The following is a 20,980-nucleotide window of genomic DNA, read 5'->3' as shown; positions in this document are numbered from 1 at the left end:
AATCAAAAAACGACACAGCATCAACATGTCTTAATCTCTAAAATGTCACAAGGCAGCACTGGAAACTGAAGCCCTTTCTCAGAGAGATGTGCTCAGTCAAGGCAATACACATACAAACAGATTCCTCATTGGCTTGCTCTTTCTTAGAGACCTTTAATGTCTTTCAAGCTGATTCTGTAGAGGCATCCACACAGTTGAGATATTTCAGATCAGCCAGTCACTGAGTGCTTTCCAAAGACCATGCCTCAACATAAACTGTGTACAACAGTGTTGGTTTTGATGCAAAATGTGTGCATCTGGGGTTAAGATTAATTTATGGATTCATTTTCTGCTTGCTGGCAAAGCAGTCACATGAGAGTCTTTGCTTCCCTAGAGCAAGTAAGGATTTGTGAGTTTATGAACATAGATTCAGTGCAACATCTGTTAAGAACTTGATCCTTTGCAATTTTTTTACTGATGGCACAGAATGTAGAAAAACTAATTAGAGAAGTTTATGTAAAAAGTGTTGGCTGTGCGTTGCTTTTCAAATGGATATCATGTTTTCACATTCTCTTTAAAGTGAAAATATTTTCATATCACTCTCAAGGTTTGCAGGTACGCATATTTGGAGGTCAATGAATAAATGCTTAGCTGGTTTATAGGAAAGAATATTTTGTGCTGATAATCACTTTGGCTAAATGAACACAAGACATAAATCCAAAATTACTTCCTTAAAGAGGTGAGTAACTTTCTTGCAGTTATTCTTATTGTAACATCCAACACTGTGGAAGTGTTTGTGACTTTCAGTAATACAAGAGATGTTCTGTCAATTGAGCGTGTATTATAGTTCCAGTGCAAGTTCACAGAATCATAAAATCATGGAATTCTTCAGGTTGGAAAAGACCTTAAAGATCATCAAGTCCAACTGCAACCTGACCACACCACCCTAACTCTAACTCTCCGCTAAATCATGGCCTAAGCACCACATCCAAATGGTTGTTAAACATATCCATCCATGGTGACTCAAACACTTCCCTGGGCAGCCCATTCCAGTGCTTAACAACCCTTTTTATAAAGAATTTTTTTCCTGATATCCAACCTAAACTTACCTTGGCACAACTTAAGGCCATTTCCCCTCGTCCTGTCACCTGCTACCAGTGAGAAGAACTCTCACTGCACTCACCTTTCAGATATTGGAAGAGAGCAGTAAGGTCTCCCCTCAGCCTCCCTTTCCTCAGACTGAACAGCCCCAGTTCCTTCAGTCTCTCCTCATAGGCCATATTCTCCAAGCCCTTCCCCAGCCTTGTTGCCCTTCTTGGGACCTGCTCCAGCACCTCCTTTCTATACTGAGGTGCCCAAAACTGAACACAGCACTCAAGGTGTGGCCTCACCAGTGCTGAATACAGGAGCAGGATTACTTCTCTAGTCCTGCTCACCACTCCATTCCTGATACAAGCCAGGATGCCATTGGCCTTCTTGGCCACCTGGGCACACTGCTGGCTCAAATTCAGCCCACTGCCCATCAGTACACCAAGGTCCCATTCCACCAGGCAGCTTTCCAGCCACTCCTCCCCAAGCCTGTAGGGTTGCCTGGGGTTGCTGTGACCAAAATGCAGGACTCCAACACTTGGCCCTGTTGAAATGTTTAGATCCTTGTGGCTACTGATTGTAAGCATGTTTGGCCTGACTAAAGTTAGAAATGGCAGCCTCTGCTAGGGAAATACAAGAAAATGAGCAGAAATAAACATTCTCTGTTGTTTTCTGCTGCAGGTGCCTTGAAGATAACCTGGAAAGATGGAGGACTGTGACTTGAAGAGGGAGCAGTTGCATTTATGTCCCATGATTTATCAATTTTAACTATTCAAGAAATGAGTGAGAGATACAGATATTAAAATTGTTTGTAAAAACTGTGACTGCTTTTTTCATTTTCTCTTAGCTGGATAAGGGAGGGTGTTTTTGTAGGACTGTTTTTTTTCAGAGCAACACAGATGTTCTTGGGGTAGGTGGTCTTTATAATTTTGTCTTTTCTGTTTATGAAAGTTTTGATTCTTATGCAATCATCTAACTCTGAAATCCAAGACTGGTTCTAAAATACAATGAGATTTGGTAACTGTGTGTGCTCGGACAGTTTCCAAGTGTGTTAAATAGGACCAGGCAATGGTGAAATTGAATCATGGGGAACAGTGGGTTGGTCTCGTAATAATGGGTCATAGGCAGGAGATTGTCCCTGTGATTGTGATGGTTGAAATGCCAATAGATGGCACCGAAGAATCTGCAGCATCATTTCTAGAGTCTGTAGCATAATAATGCCTGGTGTGCTACACATAGCATATATTTCATAGCCCCTTACAGTCCACTTATTAAGATTCATATTTAGGAATTCGATTTGTAGACCGGTGCATAAAAAAGATTATTTTTTAAAATTTCATGTGCTTAATCTTTAGCACTACAAAGTTCTTTAGCCCTGTACATTTTCCTAGATGCTGGGAAAAACATTAAGTATAATAAATATTAATACCCATTAAAGTTTACACTTAGAACCATGTCCTGCTGCTTCCTATATATAGTCTATTTGTAGTCCTTCTTAGTGAAATTACAGTTGCTTCAGTGTCAAAGCAAAAAATTAAGCACAAGTGTATAAAATCCATTTTTTGCTCTTCATGAAGTTCTTCTGCTAATACCAACTCAAAACGTAGGCAAAAAAGTGGGATAAATTGAAACAATTCAAAGTTGAAGTTAGCAGCTTTTAATTTCACAAGCTACCTTCTCAAATTCCTCAGAGCTGTTGGTGTTAACTTTTAACTAAACCTGAAGAAAACTGGAGGATTATTAATGGTTTGGGGGTTTGCCAGCGTGCTTTCAATATTTAAAAATAGTAAAAGGGTGACCCAGAAAGCTGCTGGACTGTTTGCTTGCTGTCATGCCTGGTAGAAGTCATAGGAAAGTAACTTATGACTCCATCAACAAAGAATTAGAGGCTAAAAATATAGTCGGTGCCTGTCAGTAGGGTTTCACAGAAGGTAGGTTTTGTTGAAAAAACACTGCATCTCTTTTTGGCTGAATGGTGGGAATTGTTGACTTGATGTTATTTGGCACTGTGATTGAGAAAACGTGCACTTACTGGAATGAAGAGGTTGAGTATTAGATGAACTGACATCAGGCTTACAGACAGTGTTTGATGATTATCAAGGCAGTGACCAAGGAGTTTTCTGGCATAGTCTCTCAGGATCACTTTCTGTGATTTCTTTCCTATATTTACTGAAGGACCTGGGGCTGTTCAGTCTCCCAGAAAAGGAGGCTGACGGGAGCTTATTGCTCTTTTCCAATACCTGAGGGGTGCTTACTGTGAGAGCAGGGCTGGTTTCCTCTAACTGGTAACAGGTGACAGGATGGGGGGAAATGGCCTCAAGTTGCACCAGGGTAAGTTTAGATTGGATATCAGGAAACACTTTACAGAAAGTGTTGTTAAGCACTGGAACAGGCTCCCCAGCGAGCTGGTTGAATTACCATCCCTGAATGTGTTTAACAACCATCTGGATGTGGTGCTCAGGGACATGATTTAGCGGAGAGTTTTTAGAGTTAGGGCAGTATCGTTAGGTTTTGGTTGGACTTGGTGGTCTTTAAAGTCTTTTGCAACTTGAGCAATTCTATGATTCTATGATTCTGCTACTGTTTTCAAAAGTCAGATGCATCTCTACAATCAGTATCCCAGGCAGAGACCTGCATAGGGTCTCAAATTCTGCTGAGATCTTGGAGGAGGACAACTTAGAATGAAAAAGTCCTGTGTGTAGTTGGCTATATTTGACTACCTGGGTTTGGTGGAAGAGCTGAGTAGCCAACCACTGGTGTTTGTTGGGGTCTGTGCTAATGTCTGTTGTAAGGTGAACAGGAGTGTGCCAGTGTAGTGTCTTCCATAAGCATCGAATTTATATTTTACCATTCAGTGTTGCTGATATTGCTTCTACATTTTGTAATGTTTCTTTTAAATTTCTATAAACAGGGCTGGTCAAATTCATAACTGGATTGTTCAAGGGCTGCTCTGAAAGTAATGTCCCCCTATGTTATTACGTTGACTCATGATGTTAGAAGCAGATTTTGGTGGGATGGCAGCAGAGGCTGAACGTTCCCATCAAAATCCCATTACATGTTGCTGCCATGTGAGAGATGGCAGCAGAGGGGCACTGAAGAATGGTGCCTGACATGGAAGAGTGTGTGGAGCAACGGCATGTCACTGAACTCCTCCATGTGTAAAAAATGGCACGTTGATATTTATTGACACTTGCTGAACATTTATGGAGGCCAAACAGTGGATGTGAGCACAGTGAGGGGTGAGTGTTGTGTTTCAGAAGTGGCAATGTGAAAGACAAGCCATGTTCCAAATAGCCATGCACATTTTTACAAGTGTGACATGTGGGCTCTTATTCATTGCTGGCAAAAATAGACAGGTAGTGGTGGTGATTGTGTTGAAAAATAGTGTTTTGTAGCACAGAATTTGCTGTATGAGAGTTTTATTGTGCTCTTTTTATCTGTTGTATTTTCTGTAAAAATAAATAGGAGGAATTACTTCTGGAGCAACCAACATATTTTAGAGAGTTCATGGAGAGGCAAAAGAAAGGAAGTTTGGGCAGAAAGAAGTTCTATCTTATGGTATGTTCTATTGCTTCCATCAGGATTATGTAAAGGAAATAGCAATGTTATTAATTATTAATCTTTGAAAGAAAAATGGAAATTCTTTAAAATAACCTGAAAGTAGCAAAATAAAGCATAATGTCTGCTTTACCACTGGAGAAACACAAGTATAAGTGTATTTTTTCAAAACCACGAATGAATCTATTTCGGGTGCAGGAGTTTTCTGGCTAGCAGTTCTGTTTTACATTAATTTGCATCCTCCTCCATGCTTTTTTTGTTTTTATTTTTTATTTTATAATAATTTTTAATTAAAGGAGAATAACACGAATAAGAACCTACACAGTAGGATAGTAATAGGTATTTTCAAAAGCACGTCTTTCAGCTCCAAGACACAAACATCAGATTAAGCATCCTTAGGAAAGTGTAACTAGATTCCAGCAGCAGAGATGTCTGGGACAGGGAAGCTCTGTTCTCATGCCGTTGGTGTCCTGTGAGTGATTTTGTACGTAGGAAGCAGCATCAGGTGCAGCACTTCCCGGGGCTGACCTCCATCACCGGTACGCCCCGTGCCAGCAGCCATGACTGAGGACCAATCTGTTGTGAAGGCCTCCACCTGGTGGCTGATCGTTCTTAGCGTGCCTCTTCCTGTACTGGTACGGACTTCAGTAGCCTATTATTAAAAGCCTTCAGAAGCCAAGCTGCATGCTTTATGATTGCCTTCTAACTTAACAAAGTTAACTCTTTGAGACTCTGGAAAAAAGACAGAAATGTTAAAGAGGGTCAGCTTCTGGGCTCTGCTGTGACTCAGCCCCAAGATTCGCCTGAGTAACAAAATACGGGGCCTCATGGAATGAGATAAGATTTTCTGAAGTTCCCCACCATTCTGAGCACCAAAGCCAAACTTTCAGTTGGTGCTGCAGTGCAGAAGCCGATTAGTTTCACATCCACTGATTGCCCTAAAACAGCAGAGTGTAAGTGTGGTCCCATGAGAGCTGCAAGCCATTATCTCTAGGATGACGAGCAAGAAGAAAAGACCCAGCTTGAGTTTGAGCTGGTAGTTAGGCAGGCTGTGTGTAAGCACATTTGGGACCCAGTGAGAAGCAATACACAAGCTGTTTATAAAGTTACCGAGGAAGTCACTTTTGGAGCGGATCCTGAGTGAGAAATTACACATAAATGAAGAGTCCTTCTATGCAGAAACTGGCACTAGCAGGGCTAACCCTATTTCACGTTAATCCCATTCTAGTGTGTCTCTGGCAGCTGCTGGTGGGTGCTGCCACTTGGATTCACGCTGCCATGAGTTATTTCCAGACGGTGTATGTGGAGCTGTGCGTGGAGAATGCTGCATCCAGAGAGAATCATAGAATCATAGAATCATAGAATCACCAAGGTTGGAAAAGACCTAAAAGATCATCCAGTCCAACCGTTCACCTATTCCCAATAGCTCCCACTAAACCATGTCCCTCAACACAACATCCAGTCTTTCCTTGAACACCCCCAGGGTCGGTGACTCCACCACCTCCCTGGGCAGTCCATTCCACTGCCTGACCACCCTTTCTGAAAAGTAGTACTTCCTGATGACCAGCATGAATCTCCCCTGTCGTAGCTTGAAACCATTTCCTCTGGTCCTATCACTAATGACACGAGAGAAGAGGCCGACCCCCAGCTCACTACAACCTCCCTTCAGGAAGTTATAGAGAGCAATGAGGTCTCCCCTGAGCCTCCGCTTCTCCAGGCTGAACATTCCCAGCTCCTTCAGCCTCTCCTCACATGGCCTGTGTTCCAGACTCCTCACCAGCTTTGTTGCCCTAACAACAGCCTGCTGTTGGTGTCCTGGTCTGCTGTCACATGCTTGTTCTTTGGAGATCAGGAAGGAGTACAGATAGGGCTGAATGGCAAGCCGTGCTGCTGTAGAGTTGGTAGATCATCCACTTTGTAAGAAAATAAAAATACCGTACACCATGAAGGAACCTCCTTTTGATCTTCTCTGAGTACATAGTGAATGTGAATGGGATTTAGACGCCATGTTTACAGCACTTGGATTTTTATTTGCCACAAAATGCTCATGGTTGATGCTGTAAAAAACAAAAGTTTTAGATAGACCTAAGCTTTTATCTCCATTTATGGAATTCCATATGGAATAACTTATTTGTACTGATTGGTTGTTGTTCAAGATCTCCCTGTGTTGGGAAATTTTTTGTTCTGATAGATTTTGCTCAATTATCTTCAATCCAAAAAGAGACAGAGCATGTGTAATTAACTCCAACTTTATGCTGCTCAGGGAGGATAAGTTAATATTAATTAGCCTATGGGGCCTGTGTAGTAAGTCCAAAGTTTATTTCACATCAGCCTTTTCTCTGGTACCAAATGATGTGCTACAACTTTGGTGCCTGTTGCACACCTGAGAACAGAAAAAAATCCCTCCATAGCTCTTTAATGGACAAGACAGGGCTGTTTTTAAGCACTGGATTGCCAAAGCACTCAGTGTGCAACTGACTGGAAACTTGGCTGAACTTCTTGATGAAAAATGTGACTGTGATATTTCTAGAGTTTGGCATTTGGAGTCTCTAGACACAATAAGCATGTCTCTCTGTGACTCAGATGTGTGTCTTGGTTCTATAGGAGCTTAAAATGGAGAGTGTAATATGTGAGATCAAGACAAGTTGTAAGTGTAACTAGGTAGGGCTTGAGACACCTTTACAAAACACATACAACTCTGATTCGGAGCAGTGTTTTCAGCAAAATGATGGCCACCTCAGGTGATAGAGGGAGCATCCTGCGAGCATAACTGAATCTTTGCATCCTGTCCCACACAGATTGGCCTGATCCTCTGGAGCAGCTTACATTCATAAAGCCTTCATAACGTCTTTGAATACGTGCTGAAGAGAGCTTTGCTCATAAACAAAGCAAAGCAAAAGGACCAGTTTCGGTCCTTGGGAATCTTCTCACATGCTTTGGTCACACAGGTATTTTGCTCTCTAAAAGACTGGACCTTAACTAATTTTAGCTACATCAGAGCAATCAGATTCTCTTTTGCTGTTTATATGTATGTGTGACCTTCACTATTTTGCTTGCTTTTGTTTCGGTTACAACAAATTTTTAAATCTTCACCTATTTTTAGTGTTCCTTTTAAAAAATCTTCAGTAATAAAAACAGCACATGAAAAAGCGAAGTGTCTTCGAAGAACTAACAGCTGAACTTCAAGCAGAAGTGGTGTAGTCATACTGAAGACAGACTAAGGAACACTAGTAGCGGGGTGAATTTGTGCCTGTCTTTAGTCAGGATCCTTCCCTGAGTCATCAGCAGGAGCTCCTTCCTGAAAAGCACACAGGCAACCAAAGACAATTCCTAGATATTTCTCCCATCTTGTATTTATTGTGGCTTTGAAGAGTAGATTTAGAAACACTTTACCAAGAACAAAAGATACTAAAATAAAAATTTTAACTGCAAGAAAGAGTAACTTGAAGGACTGAAAGAACCCCCCAAAAAGGCAGAGGAGCTCTGATCACAAAACAAATCACAATCTCTGTCACTGCCATCAGTGTTATTAAGCAGGAATAAATTTTGTCACAGCATTCAAGAAATATAACTGGAAAATCCACTGCATGGAATTCAGTGTGTGAATATTTTACAGTGTGAAGATCTTAATTCTTACAACAGTCCAAGAAGACTGGGCAAACAGAATATGTGTTTTAAAGACAGCTGAAATGTGTCATAAGCTGCAATTAAACGACTGCCCCTAGATTAAAAAAAACCCCGCAACTAAGAAAAACAAACAAACAAAAAACAACAAAGGAATAAGTGAAAGTTTATTTGCAAAAGCAAGTTTTCTTAAGAGAGTAAAATGTTTTCTGTAACTGATAAATTCCATTTAATTTAGACAAAATTTTTCTGACAAACAACTAAAAAATGTTTTCCCTCAATTTCTGCTAGTTTTCAAGTCCTGGAGAGAAGTGAGGCTATGTTTTACTGACAGGATTCTAAAAACCATGGAAATGATTGCATTCATCAGTGGGTACACATGGAGGCTGGACTAAGCTGCACAGGGCTGTTAACAAAATTATTATGTATGGCAATATATATGACATTCTCACCAGAAAACCTTCATGGGGCTGTGAAGAAGTGTAGCTGATTGTTGTTGGGTAGATTAAACAGTCTCATACTGAGCCTCAGTTTATTCTGGGCTATGGTCAAGCTGCCTGTATAAAAAGCAAATGATCCAAAGGTTGCTGAGAATAGAAGGGAAGAGATCTGTCAGTTCAGGGAGCTTCAGTTCAGTCAGAACTTAAGTGAATTGCTGTTTATATTTAGTGGCTTATTTCTGGCTCCTTTCTGCACAACAGTCTGCTTTTTGCTACTAGATTCTTCAACTCAGGAACCTGAGGGCAGTGGTTAACTCTTACTTGAGCAAATAGTGAGAATGGAGCATACCTGTAGAAATTTGTCTTGCTAAATACAACCATGATGCTTTTCTTATGGGAACTCAGAACATTTCCTTGTGTTTGACAATGACAAGCCAGCACCTGTCATTGCAGAACAATTAATTCTCCCAGCCCAGCTGATATTAGTGATTGAGGATGTAAAGTTATAAAGAGCGAGTGAGGTTCTTCAGAAGGAGATTGTCATCATATTACGCAGAGCAATGAGAACATGCAGTGATCTCTTCTGGACCAGAGACAAACCACACGCTATAACCAAAGCATCACATGATGTTCCACCAAGTATGGGGAGAGTGAGCTTGCTTGTCTCATGTGCCACTGTGTTATGGCCTTACACCAAATTTCTCTCTTGCAAGTTCTTCTTCATAGGAGAAGTTTGGCCTGTGATCTGGCACTGACAAGTTTCACTTTAGCCTGAGGGCCTGAAACCTGACAGCATTGCTGTGCTCTGATTGCAGCTGGGGATCCTGTCACATAGCAGCTCCACAGCTGTTTGCTGTGCTGCACTTGACAGCATTTCGGTGCTGCAAGGGGCCTCAATTCATGCCCATGAAGTTGCCAATGGTGTCAGTGTGCTTTCTGTAAGGTAACTCTCAAAGGCTGCAGCATCCACCTAGAAGCCTGGCTGCAGCTGTAGGTATTAGTGCATGTGATTCCACTGCCTCAGGCTCAGCTTGAAACCTTCTCAAATCTTGTCAATGTAAGTGAGTTTATAACTTCTCAGGTAACTTCTGTTAGTTGGGAGGTGTTGCATGGACAGAGCTTTCTAAGGACTCTGGGGCTGTAGCTGGATTCTCACCAGACTCAGGGCCCTGCAAAGCATGTGGAGGGGCAAGGAGGTGGAGGAAGAGCAATGATGGTCAGTCCTGGCAGCCCACAGATTGTGTCTTCTGGCCCTGTGCCTGAGACAAGAGCCCGAGTACTTTGCCAGCCAAGCAGCCCTCATTCAGTGGGAGGTGGATAAGATCCACTGCTTTTGGCTTTACGTAGGACATACTACCTTGTTCATCCCTGAATCCTTGCCATAGGCTCTTCAGGGGACTGCCAGACCCACAGCAGGACAGACTCCTGCATCCTTAGCTCTGAAGTGGCAAAAAAGAAAGAAAAAACAAAACAACAAACCTAATCTTTCTAATGCCAATGGGCTTTACATCTTTACATATCTAGTCACTGAAAACACTACCTGAAACCATGCTTTCTTTTCTCTCCCTACTTTCAAAGAGTTTTATTTTGTGGAAAAAAAAACAAAACAAAACAAAACAAAACAAAACACCACCAACAAAAAAATACAAGCACAAAAAGCAGTTTCATATGGGTGATAAAGTTTTGTTTTGTTTTTAGCAGAGTAGTACACTGTTAAGTGACTACTAAATAATAAAGTCTGATCTTTAATGCATTATTGATTATGAATGTTAAACCAGATTCCCATATATTTTTTTTTGAATCTGTTATCCATAATGAATATTTATTTCAACTAATTAAAGCAGATTTGATTGGTTAGCTAGAAGAAATAGATGGGTTTTACTTCCACTGCAGTGTGTTCAACTTTTGCTGGTACAGTTGCTCTAAAAGATTCTTGCAGATTGAGATAGCTTGGACAGTTGTGTGAATACATTGTGGCACCCCAGTAAGAGTGCTGCCTGGTATCTGCAGTGCCTGAACAACAGAGAGCGAAGTGCTGCTGTCAGAACTTACCCCAGAATCACTTCCATAGGGCCTTAAGGATCATCTAGTTCCAACCCCTTTCCATATACAGGTTTACCACTCACCGGATCAGGCTGTCCAGGGCCTCATTCACCTGGCTTTGAATGCCTGCAGGGATTGGGACATCCACATCTTCTCTGGGCAACATCTTCCTGTGCCTAACCACACTCTAAGTAAAAAATGTCTTCCTAACATCTAACCTAAATTTCCCCTCTTTTAGTTTAAAGCCATTCCCTCTTGTCCTATTTATTAGACCACATAAAAAGTCTGTCCACCTCCTGCTTGCACGCTCCCTTCAAGGACTGGAAGGCTGCAATTTGGTCTATCCAGAGCCTTCTCTCCTCCAAGCTAAAAAAGTCCAACTTCCTCCAGCTTACTCCTTACTTTGTAGGAGAGGTACTCCAGTCTTCTGATCATCATCTAGCCCAACCATGCCATCACAGGCATGCCCATTAAACCATGTCCCTAAGTGCCATATCTACCCTTTGTTTGAAAACCTCCAGGAATGGTTGGTTACTCCACGACTTCTCTGGGCAGCCTGTTCCAATGCCTGACCACTCTTTCTGAGACTGAATTTCCCCAAATCTCCAGCCTGAATCTCCCTGGCACAACTTGAGGCCATTACCTCCTTTCTTATCGCTGGTTACTTGGGAGAACAGACCAACCCCCTCAACAGACCAACCTCACTACAACCTCCTTTCAGGTCATGTAGAGAGCGATGAGGTCTCCCTTGAGCCTCTTCTTCTCCAAGCTGAACAATCCCATCTCCCTCAGCTATTCCGCAGCAAGGCTTGTTCTCTAGGCTCCTCAGCAGCTTAGTTGCCCTTCTCTGGACATGTTCCAGGGCCTTGATATCTTTCTTTGTAGCGACGGGCCCAAAACTAAACACAGCACTCAAGGTGTGGTTTCACCAGTACAGAGGTACAGTCACTTCCCCAGTCCTGCGGATGACACTAGATCTGATAAAAGCCATGATGACAATGGCCTCCTGGGCCACCAGGGCAGACTGCTGGCTCTTGTTCAGCCAGCTGTCAACTAACATCCCTAGATTCTTTTCCAGCCACTCTTCCCCAAGCCTGTAGCAATGCATGCAGTTGTTGTGACCAAAGTGTAGGATCCGGTACTTGGTCTTGTTGAAGCTCATCCCTTTGGCCTCAGCCCAGCAATCCAATCTGTCCAGATCCCTCCATAGGGCCTTCCTACCATCAGGCAGATTAACACTTTCTCCCAGCTTGGTGTCATCTGCAAATTTACTGAAGGGACACTCAATACTCTCATCTTGATCCTTAATAGAGATATTAAACAGGGTCAGCCCCCCTACTGACTCCTTAGGAACACCCTCATGAGTCAGTTTTTTACCCAGAGAAAAGTGCACCTGTCCAGACCATGGGCTTCTAGCTTCTCCAACATGACGTGCTGAGACAGTGCCAAAGTCTTTCTGAAGTCTAAGTGAACTGCATCTGCACATATGCGCTAGGGAAACCTGTGGCTTGTGATCTCCAGCTTTTATAGCCAGAGAGCATGATCTAGCTTATTCTGTTCAATCAGACGTTTATCTTGTTTTCTGCAGTGCCTGAACAAGCAAAACTCTGTGTGGCAGGACCCAGATGTCATCAGAGAGACTGGAAGACCTGCCCAGTGCTCTGCACAGAACGCCTTTTCGTGTCTTCTCTAGAAACTATAGACTAGGGCAGTGAGTGCTCTTGGAAACACCAGAGAGGTTTTGGTTGAACAACAACAAAATCAAGCTCAAAGCAGACCATTTTTAATGGAAAATTTTGGACTGGACCATTAGTGTAACAAAACCAGGAGACCTGAAAACAGGATTGAGCTGCCAAGTAATTTAATGATAAATACTGAATTAGCCCAGCTAGTTTTGCATTTTATGAGGGGAAGTCTTTTTTAACCCCTTCTCTTCGAAAGTTTTATTATTACACGAGCTCGGGCCCACTCTTATTTAACTCATCTTTAACCCTCTGACCACAAGCACAAAGGTTCTGTGAATTACACTCTGAATGTTCAGAGTATCTCCGTTACACCAACCAAGTGTGACTGTGGGGAATGTAGACCTGTTGGCAGTAAATCTAGCTCTCTGGACACTCAGAGCATCTGGGAACTCAGACTTAGTTACTATTGGAGAGATGCCAACTCACAGCCTGGCAGGATTTTAAACGATTTGTCAATATTTATGGGTTTAAATGTGAAAACAGAAACTGCAGTAAAAAAATGATGAACTTATTAACTGAGTGAACTTGGTTTCTTCAAGTGCCAGAAAAACACATTTCACATGCCTTAGTGCTTGACTTGGTGAAAAAATTTAAAGTGGGATATTTAATAATGTGAGAAATACTTAAATCAGCCAAATCTATATAAAAAAAAATAATAAGTTGAGATCAAAACTTTGAGCTAATTCTTGTAACACTGTCATGGGGAGGAAGACGAGTAATGGGAGAAACATCATGTAGCTTTCATCGTAGACTGTATAGACAGATGCAGGGAGCTTGGACTTGCATTTGTTTCTAAACAAAATGAATACTTGACTGGCTTAAATGGAGCAAAGCATATAACTCTGGAGAACTAAACACTTATTTTTATCTGCAGTTCCTAAGGTTAGCCTTCATTCCATACATCTGAAAATCAATTAGAAATGCTCCCTTAAACAATAAGACAGTTTGGGAATTCATGCCATTTGCTAAGAACTTTGTTATTTCTATTTCCTCATTTATGACTGAGGAAGATGAGATCTCTTTCAAAACATATTTGTTAGAATACACCCATCAGCAGCTCTGTGCATTGAGAAGCCTTTCTGCTGTGATATGTGAATAGGATGCTGTACCATAATTAGCTTCTCCCAACAAATTAGGAGCAGAAGATTTCATTCCAAGGCGTGAAATGCAGTATTTAAACTAATGGAATGCAAATCTGCAAACTGCATCCCGTAGGATAGCTTCTGGAGTGAGAGGAATTGCATGCTTGTTGATGTCACCTCTAATGATTCTGTCAGTGACTCCAAAACCAGCTTCAGTCTGCAGACTGAAGTGGCAGTGCAGCTGCCCTTTGTAGCAGAGGATGATGATACTTCTTTTGGCTGTAAGTCAGGAAATATTCCTGCTTGCCATCAAGATAAGAGACTGCACAGCGATATTGCTATACTAATTCTGTTACAAGTGTATTAAATATCTGATCTAAAATCTGAATATCTGATCCACAAATTGCTTACAATATTAAGATAATTGGGAATAGTGCTACATACTGAAAGCTGCTATTTGCATGATATAGGCTAAAACGTAATGGAAGTTTTGTAGATTCTCAGAGTTCCAACGTCTATTGTAAATAACTTAAAAATATTAAATCAGGCACTCCCAATCCACATTCCAAAGGCTGTGTGCAGCCCAGCCCTGCCCATCCTGCAGTCCACAGTGCCACACCATCATGGCAGTGGCTCTTCCCGTTGTGCCCCAGGTGTGCACCCAAACATCAGTGAGCAGTCAGCGCTGTGTCAGCTAAAACCAGGGCATGGACAGGGGGCGGTGCAGTGCTATCTCCAGTCGTGGCAAATAACTGTATGCATTTTGATTTGTTGGCTAAACACAGTCCTGTGAACAGCAAAAAAATTCCAGCCTCACTTTCCATTGTGATAAAGGAATTTGAGAACAGGTTTCAAGAATGCTGAAAAAGTCCTGGTTTTGGTATATCTGTGACTCCATTTTCAGTAACTGCATTACCTGCATATTTTCGTGTACAGAGTTGCAATCACATTTTCAGATAAAAAATTGGATTGTGTCTTTTTCCTAATCTTTTGTAAGACCTATCTTACCAGAGAAAAATATCACTCAAATATCCTTCACTTCTCAATCACACTCTTTTCATGTCAATGCTTTTTGGCAGTAAGAACATTTGTGAACAACTGTTTTAAGGAATAAAGCATAGGAAGAGTAGAATTTCATCACAAATCTCTGACAAATACCTTGAGACCTCTCTGAGAATTACAGGGACTCCCACTGAACCAGGCTGATGGATTAGGTTCACAAAAACTGGGTCAGATATCCACTACTTTTCTGCTTTCGTTAGCCTCTTTTTATATGTTTTAATCAAAATGTATATTAAAAATAACGTTTGTTACTTATATACTTTAACTGTTATACATTTTAAATGTGGCTCAAGACACTTCAGTCAGTGTGGCAAGAGAAAAGGCTGGACACTCCTGAGACAACATAAATCTGCTAACAAATGCTAGATTTTATTTGCTCTGGGACAATTTTGGAAAAGCACACTCTAAACAAATCTTCCTCCTCCTCCACAGAAAAGTGAAAAGTACACTTTCTGAATTTTCTTATTATCAGAATCTCTTTGTAAAATATTTGAATATAGACATTTTATCCCTGTGTGTTTGTGGGAAATTCTGCTTATAATTAAAAATTATTTGAACCTTAACTATGTAAAAAAATTTATATATATATATACACATATATGCATATAAAATAATTTCTAAAAATAAGATTATTATTTGTATTGCATTTTCAAAACATTCTACTCTGGTTAGCCAGCAGAGGGAGATAGCGTTCTTGCTTTCTAGCCTCAACCTGTTACTGTTATTTTCATAGTACAGCTCGGTTGCCTAATCGTGTTCAAACTCTCTTGAAAATCTTGACTTGAAATTATTGAAAATAGCATAATTTTCAGCTATACAAATTTTAGAATATCTTTATAATTATGGTATAGGAGTTCTGCCTTTGTGAGGCCCCATCTGCAGTACTGCATCCATGTCTGGAGTCCCCAGTACAAGAAAGACAGGGAGCTGTTGGAGAGGGTCCAGAGGAGAGCCACAAAGATGATCAGGAGGCTGCAGCACCTTCTCTATGAAGACAGGCTGAGGGAGCTGGGCTTGTTCAGCCTGCAGAAGAGAAGGCTGCGGGGTGACCTCATTGCAGCCTTTCAGTACCTCAAGGGAGCCTACAAACAGGAGGGGAATCAACTCTTTGAAAGGGTAGATTACAGCAGAACAAGGGGAAATGGTTTTAAGTTGAGGAAAGGGAAGATTTAGGTTGGATGTCAGGGGGAAGTTCTTTACAGGGAGAGTGGTGAGGTACTGGAACAGCTGCCCAGAGAGGCTGTGGATGCCCCATCCATCCCTGGAGGTGTTCAAGGCCAGGTTGGATGGGGCCCTGGGCAGCCTGGAGTGGTATGAAGTGTGGAAGTTGGTGACCTTGCATGTAGCAGGGGGGGTTGGAGCTTGATGATCCTTGAGGTCCCTTCCAACCCAAGCCATTCTATGATTCTATGATTGTATGACTGTGTGAAAATCCCTGCTCAGCAGTCATATTATTCAAGTGGTAACAACAGTAGATGTGTTGTAACATCTACTCTGTCTGGTTATGTCTGGTTAATCCTCTATTCAAATAAATTGGTGGAAGGTTTATAAGATTTAATGCACATTATTGCGCATTTCTTGGAGAAATCAAATAGCTGACTTGTGAGGCGGTTCTCCTCATCGAGTGCTGTATAGTGTACCTGTGATGTGATCTGCTGCTCTCAGAACAGCAGTGAAACAATCTTTCAGTGCTTTATGCAACCCTAGCTCTTCCGCTCTTTGAAAACTTTCAAAAAGGACGTTCAGACAACAATACTGAAGTCCTTTCTAAAATCCTAACTAAAAAATCCAAATTAAAACTCTGAACTCTTACTCCCTTTCTTAGGAGCAAACTGAGCTGCCGTTCAGTATATTGATCTGATCTCCATGGTCTGGGAAAAGAGCTGCAGGTACTTGGGCTAGATGTGGCTGCCTATGGTCAGTGTAGATGTTTATTTAAAATGGTGTGATGAAGCCCATGCTGCCTCATGCACCATTTTTAATGTGCAGACACAAGTAAATTTGCATGAATACATGGCTATAGATAATATATAGAGAGATATAGATAGATAGATAGATAGATAGATAGATAATTCAGAATAGCAAAGAATTAGCATGTACTTCTTCAGTGCAGAAATTTAAATTCAGGAAAAGGATTTGTTGAGGAGCTGCTTTCATTCCTCATTTGTAAGATGGGAATTAAAGAGCTGAGAATTACAGATTTTTTAAGGACACACTGGTGATACATGCACTGTATGTTGTGCTCAGAAACATGTAGGCTTTAATGCAAAAAGTACAATTGATAAGGAGATTGACTGCCCTGCCCATTAGGAACAGGCCCCATACTTTTGTTTATTCTGTTTCTCCATTCGTTGTCTACTCTTTTTTTTTTTTTGTCTTCTTTTTTTTTCCCACTTGAATGAGGAAATTGCACAGTGTGTTGTAGCTTGGTCCTACTCTTGATACGTTATTGATAAAAGCTTTTATCAATATTGTATCAACAAAACTTTCAGCCCAACATTTACTTCTATGTCCTAATCACAAGATGGCCTGTTTTATAAAGCAAATGTTTTATAATCAAAACCAAAACAATTTTATCTTGTGGATGAAAGATGGTTGAGTTCTGCAGCAGGGTGAAATGGTCTCTTGGCTGAGGCAGATATTTTATTAAACAAAATGTTCCAGTTGCTATTGCTATTTGCTCCTTGTATCGATATCTTTTGCTCTACGTCATGATATTCTGAAAGGTGTTGAGCTGTGAACCAAACATTTAAACTGCTGTAAAAGAGAAAGGAAGTTGAAAATGGCAAGAAATTATCTCCATTCAATTTTTTGCTTCATTACAAGATAGAACATGGGGTACTTTAAAAATCTCTGGTTTTTAAATTGGAAGCTGTCCATCATCTAGAAATGCTTGCAGAACATGTAGGATTGCTAGCACTTACCTGTCTGCTTCAATACTGCTGTAAAGCATTAATTATCCAAGACATAAATAGTTCCAACATTTCTGGATGCAGACTGAGTTTTAAAAGAAAGCAGTAACCATAAGGTAATGGATGATGAGAATTCAATCATAGATGCGAACAGTTCTGAATCCAGCTTCTGTCTGTGCCGATACCTGAAGGGCAGGAGTAAGGAATAAATACAGCCTTTAGCTTGATTTCACATTCAAACAAATCTTTTGGAAAAGTGCAGATCTGAAACCTGCAGTTCTTCAAACTCTGTATTATTCACTACTCCATTCAAAAGCATCTGTCTCTACATGCAGGTGGTCATACTAGAATCCCAAGATTTGATTTCTTAACAAAAGCAGGTGATTTCTAGACATGGATTTTGGAGAAAACCTACAATACATGACCCTTCTGAAGATCCAGAAGCCAGAAGTCAAACAAAACTTACACTTTTTATATTGTCATAAGTTTTATATTGTTGGCAAAGCAATCTTAAAGGAATATGTAAATCTACTGTGATAAAACAGTAATGTGGCAGGACAAAATGACTTGGTTGCAGAGAGGAAAGACAAAAGCAGTGCTGAGCATGCCCTCTCAGTTTGAGACCAGTTGCCTGGCTTGCAAAGCAGTGGTCACTGATTGGCAGAGGTCAGTGTTTACTTATCACTTGGAGTCTGAACCCTCATCATGTAATGCCATTCACATCACAAAATCTCCCCTGGGAGGCAGTGCTAGACTTCTTATGGTCTTTGTGCGCAAATGTGAAGATTTTGCCATGTATGACCACAGACATGATCTTTAGCATTAAAAGCAGCTCTAGGGAGCAGCTACCTGGTTTCTTGCATACCTGCTAATTCCTTTAGTAGCATTCCTTTTTCTGGGATGGCATTTTAACTCCATCCCTTCCCAAGGCATCCTGAGTTCTGCCTGCATACTCTTTCAAAGTGCAGAGCTGGACACAATTTTAGAGCAGTGAATATCATTGACAAATACAGCATTATACCTGTGATTAGAGTAAATATACATAAAATACAAAGCCAGGGTTAAAGACTGGCTAAGGAAACTGCCTGTGAACTGGACAGCTCTTACTATACAATATGTATACTTCTCACAGAGAGTGCCAACACCATATACCCAAAACAAACCGCAAAGATTCTCTCCTCCTCAGCAATTAATGAAGTCCAAACAAAGCAAAAAGAAAAGGGGGGAGAGGCATGTGTGGAGTGATATGACTTGGAGGAGGAGGGGAAAAAAGGTTTTGATGTGTATGGACATCCAGAGGAAATCTTGTTAAACACTTGTGATAAAAGAACATGGAGTATCTAGGATACATGCAGAGCTTGCTGTCCTGAGAGATGTCGTGAGAATGAGCTTGGGTGAGTGCAGGCTTCTGAGAGTTGACCTTAGGATCCCAGCATCTGTCCTGGTGTAAGCAGCTTGCTCTGTAATTAGAGTAGCATCAGTGTTAAAAATGCTGGTATTCTGATATTCTTCAGATAAAAACTTCTGTTTTTGAAATGCATGCTTGTTTACTCTGCACTGGACTGAAACCAGCAACTGCCTCTGTGCAACCATTATTAGATAGTGGCATTTGTTAGCCGTATGTTGTAAAATGGAGCAGATTGAAACAAAGGCCCAAAAGGTGAGAAGTGCTTTATTTCCTTCCCAGTCTTCTGAACTTGTACATTTTTCCACAGTGAACAAATTTTAGGCTTTTTATACTTGAGACAGGCTAGAGAGAAAGGAATCAAATTGCTGAGCACTTTGTTCCACCTCACCTTATGTACACTTACTCTGGACAGTTATTTATCTGCTTACCATGTGCAAGCACTTTGCTCACAAAGTGACAGTGTGTCAGTGTAGGAGGAAGGAACTGGAAAATTGGGTTCAGATCTTCTGCACTGCTACATTCTTCTGCACTACCAAACTGTGTAAACAAAATATCTAATTCCAGCCTCACATCAGGCATGAAAATACTGTTGAAGTTAGGTACGCTGGAAATGATCAAAGCTAAGAACCAAACACCACAGACGTCCGTGACAGCAGAGCGCACAAGGGGACATGCAGAGCCAGGCTGCTGGCCCTGAGGCATACCATGGGGCACAGAGTCTGTCTGTCTGTCTGTCACCCCCCACCTAGGGCCCGCACCCAGCCCTTGTGCCCAAGCACTCTGGTCACAGTGCACTGCCATGATGCAGCCTAAACCTGGGCCATCAGGCAGAGGAGGACACAGTGATTTTCTTCTGCAGGTGGTTGTTTGGCGAGCTCTGGAAATCATGTCATTGGAGAAAGAAAGAAAGAGAATAATTTCTCTCACTGCAGGGCTCTCTTCCTGCAAATTTTAAAAGCCTGCTGTGAATAATGGTGTCAGAGCTTCCAAACCTCAAGAATACTTTATAGCGGAAAGTGTTAGGCAACTAAAATAAATATCATTTCCACCATTACAAAAGTGAGGTTTATTGTTCTTTGTGCTGTACTTTAAAACTCATGCTAAATGGCATATTTTTAGGGAGACAGCACTACGTGTCAAAGGGTTACTTTTTCATAGAGATGCTGTATCAGTTTGTCCTAGGCTGTTTACATCAAAATGAGAAATAATTTAAGACAGAAGAACACAAAAGCCTTCTTAATCAGGAAAAATGAACAGAAATTCATCTTCAAGAAGGACCGAGTGAAATCTTTACATGTGAGTGCTGCCGGTCCTTGGAATGTTCAAAATACATATTCCCACTTTATGGCTCAGATGCATTTCTCCTCACAAAATTTGTGAATATTCTCACAAACCTAGCCTGAGTTTTTTTGTTAGCAGAGCGTAGATGAGGCGAGCTTTCCATGGTTTGGAGTTTTATTGTGAATGCTTTGCACAGCTCCGGTTCTGTGCTTTCTTCTCATGACATCAGTGAGGAGAAAGAATGTAAACATCTGTTTTTTATAATTCAATTCCAGGCTTATAACTTAATTAGGATAAGCAATGTTTCAATATGATTAATTTTCCAGTCACAATATGATGGTCTGAGTGCGCAGTTTTAGCAGCAGTTTATGGAATAGAGTAGAGGGGAGCTAATGAGATAAATCCCACTGCACTGCCTAACATTCCCCACCACACCAAACACGGTAGGAAGCCTCCTGCCTTGTTCCATGAAGGCCAGAGATGTGATGTTTCTCCTGCTCTTTGTGCTGCCCATAACCTGCCTGGCTAGGGTGGCCACAGGGAGATGGGTTGCAGCACCTGTTCACATGGTGCTGGGCTGCCACTGAGGAGCAGGTTTTCAGGAGAAGGTTATGTGCCTACTGGGATGAGGCCACATCTTCAAACAACTAAGCAGCTCTGAAAAAACTGGCCTTAAGTCTCCTTGCTGCTGGCCAGATGCAGAGTGGGGTTAAGCACTGTGCTACTTGCTCGCTTTCTGTCGTGTCCAGCCCAGTGG

The sequence above is a fragment of the Lagopus muta genome, chromosome 5 (assembly GCF_023343835.1).
Source record: "Lagopus muta isolate bLagMut1 chromosome 5, bLagMut1 primary, whole genome shotgun sequence".
Taxonomy (NCBI): Eukaryota; Metazoa; Chordata; class Aves; order Galliformes; family Phasianidae; genus Lagopus; species Lagopus muta.
Note: the sequence above shows the minus strand (reverse complement) of the source record.